Genomic DNA, 3330 nt, shown 5'->3' on the forward strand with positions numbered 1-3330 from the left:
GCTTGTTTTTTCGTACCTTTGTTCGTTCACTCACTCATTCTATTTTAGATTTTTATTTTAGATGTTATGTTATTATTATACTACAGGGCCGTTGAATGCTTGAATCTGATTGGTTGACTAACGTTCTAAGGTGTGCAGTTATTTTCAGGGAAACGCACGGCTAAAGTAGTTCCAGGCATGTCTTGACCGCATTACAGTTCCATATCACTGTGCGTAGTTGACTGTAATAACGGAAAATAGGATACAATTCATAACAAGAAAAAACATGCAGCACCATGCGCTTGATCTGCAATTTTCGATGTCTAACTTGACAATCAATGGAAATATGCAGTTTAATTTGAATAAATAAAGTAAATAGTCATATCTATAATCAAAAGAAAATTAAACTGAATATATACATAAATTGATAGTCCTGCTGCACGGGTTTTCGTAATTATTGCAGATAATATAACAAATAAATAATTATTAATAGCCCGGTTATGAATGTAATTTGATACTTGATACTTGATCATGCCCAAACGTGTTTTTAGCGCATTCAGTCTGTGTTCACAGTCGGTGTTTAACAGTCGATGGAAACAATCAGTCTTAGAATGTTTAAGCTAATCGTTAAGTGTGTCCCCAGCATTAGTCTGCTATCAGTGGCTCAAACCTCCGTTACTAACTCTAAAATGACGTTTTGGAATTAGCAACGGAGGCATGGGATTGGATGCGTAAGAAATTAGTCCTACATACAAGAGCGTTTTAATGACAAAAACTTGACAAACGTCTTAAAATACATAATCTGAACAATGTTTCGAGGTGTGGTAAATGTAGTATAAGCGGAATAATTGACTCCGGGCCGTTGAATTATTAGAAAAATAATGCACATCCCCGCTTCGCGTCATGACCGCATTACCACCTCGGGTGTGCATTGTTTTTCTAAACGGCCTGTCGTCAATTATTCCTTACTTAACTTCATGGCTGTGATGTAATGGGCTTTAAATTGGCTAAACAGAATAAGTACTTGAATATACTGTATGGGAATAAAATGCATATGTCTGTATATAATTACTGTACATAAACACAGGGAAAAAAAAAACATCTCATGTGGTATTTAATACTAATAATTAAACTACATTAATTATGAATACCAAAATTTGGGAGTCTAACTCACTGTAATTTAAAAGTATGACAGTATAGAGACAGTAATAGGCAGTTAAACCAAAAATGGAAAATCCTATCATAGATAATGAAGACTTTGAGTGAATTCTTGGAAGGTAATCCAAATGCTGACCACCATTTCAAATTTACAATAAAATATTTTCTTTTAAAAGTCACCTGCAGTATTGTCAATTTCTCTTGCTATTGAAGTCAATGAAATATCTGTGCTATCTGCATAAATTCACAAAATCATTTAAAATACCGCAGGCAGGGTGAGGCAGCGTGGTGTTTTATATATTTATTATACAGAGAAAAAGGATTTTAATAACTAGCTGATTCTTCCCTTGGCAACAGTTTTTATCCCAGACATGCAGTGGTTAAGCACTGGACAGTCTGGCTGCATAGCAGGTCCTCCAAATGTCTTCCCCAATGGCAAGCACTGCTCATTAGTTAAATAAGTTGTGAGCATATTGATTAGAGGCGTCTAAATTAGCCCCTTGCCAAGGAGCAAGAAAAGTCCCTTGAGGGGAACACACTTAGAACGAAGGACAGAGAAAGAGGGAAAAGAGTGGAAAACCGGAAACCTTCAGACTGTATCCTCTGCCCTTCATACACACTGTTATTATGTTCTAAAGGCCACACTTTTACTGATTTACTGATGATGTGGCTTATTTTAGTAATGAGAAACACTTTCCTACGGTTTCACAGACAAAGCTTAAGCATAGTCCCAGACTAAAATGCATGTTTAAACTGTTTTAACTGAAAGCAACTTGCCCCGGGCATATCTTAAAATATGTCAGTGCCATTGTTTTGTCTCAAGATGCACACCAGTAATGTTTAATATTATTATTATTATTATTATTATTATTTATTTATTTATTTATTTTTTGAAGGCACACTTATAAAAGTTTCTTAAATGTCCTTATTGAAATAAGGCCTAATCCTGGCTTAATCTAAGCCCTGTCTGTAAAACCAGGCCTTTAAATTGTCGTGGTGAGGTAGTTTTCGGTGTGCTTTGGGATTTTGGGAATGTCTGTGATTTAAATTGATGCTTTTCTGATGCATTCTTTAAATTTGTTGTACCGTGTTTGGATTGGGCAGCCCAATTGATAAAATGATTTTTTTTTCTATCAAAGTAGATACAGTAGGAGGCTAGGAGCCTTGTATACCAAGAAAATAGCTCCCAAAGACATTACCAAGATGGACTCCAAGTGAACCGCTAAGTTTTAATGTGTAAACTAATAGATGATTGGCTCTTTTAACTTAAAGACTGGGCTTCCATTCCTACAGCCACCATACTGAGCATTTTGTTACAATAAGCTTTCTTCTTTTTTTTTTTTTACTGTAAGCGACACAGTTGATTTTTATGATTTCTCCCAGTCATTCATGTATGTACTTTCTCTGCCTTAATCAATGATAGTTCTTTTTAGATTAGTCTGTACTAATTCGGATACATTTTTTGAACACTATTTTTTTTTCTGTACGTTTTTGCCTTTCTTCCACATGATTGTTATGAAGCTCTCTCAAGTGTATAACTGCGTTTTCGCGTTGGAGTGTGAAAATGGAGGTATTTGAAAACAATGACTCATGTTTTGTCGTGACTTACAAATATCTATGTTTATACTGATATATGGCTGCTATTTACTTTCACAGTGTTGTTAAAGATACATGTTACTTTGTACAATCTTCATATTACATTCCTGCAGAGATGATAGAAAATGTACTCACAATTGCTGTACTGCGGCAAAACATAAGGGCAATTGCGTTTTATACCATGTATGTAGTGGCGATTGAGTGCAAACTGGATGCACCAGTAAGTGGTGAGATATTTTGGTAATAAATTATTAGGGGTGCACGATTCAGAAAATTTCACGATTCGATTCGATACCGATTTTTAGTCTCAAGATTCGATTCAAAATCGATTTTCGATTCAAAAACGATTCTCGATTCAAAAAACGATTCACAGTATGTAAATGTAGTTGACTTTTTACTGTGTGATTGCAGTAGACATACAATTTAAAAGAAAATAATTAACAAATTAAATGAAGTTTGATATTACTTTGTCTTCATAAAAACTTTTGCAACTAAACAGTGCAAAGTGCCAAGCTTTGGCCAGCTTTCGAATACATTTAATTCAAGTTTAAATTAAAACTTTTTTTTTTTTTTTTACATTTAGCTTTAAAGTGCTGT

Source organism: Leuciscus leuciscus, assembly GCF_965113295.1.
Source record: "Leuciscus leuciscus genome assembly, chromosome: 8".
NCBI classification, from domain to species: Eukaryota; Metazoa; Chordata; class Actinopteri; order Cypriniformes; family Leuciscidae; genus Leuciscus; species Leuciscus leuciscus.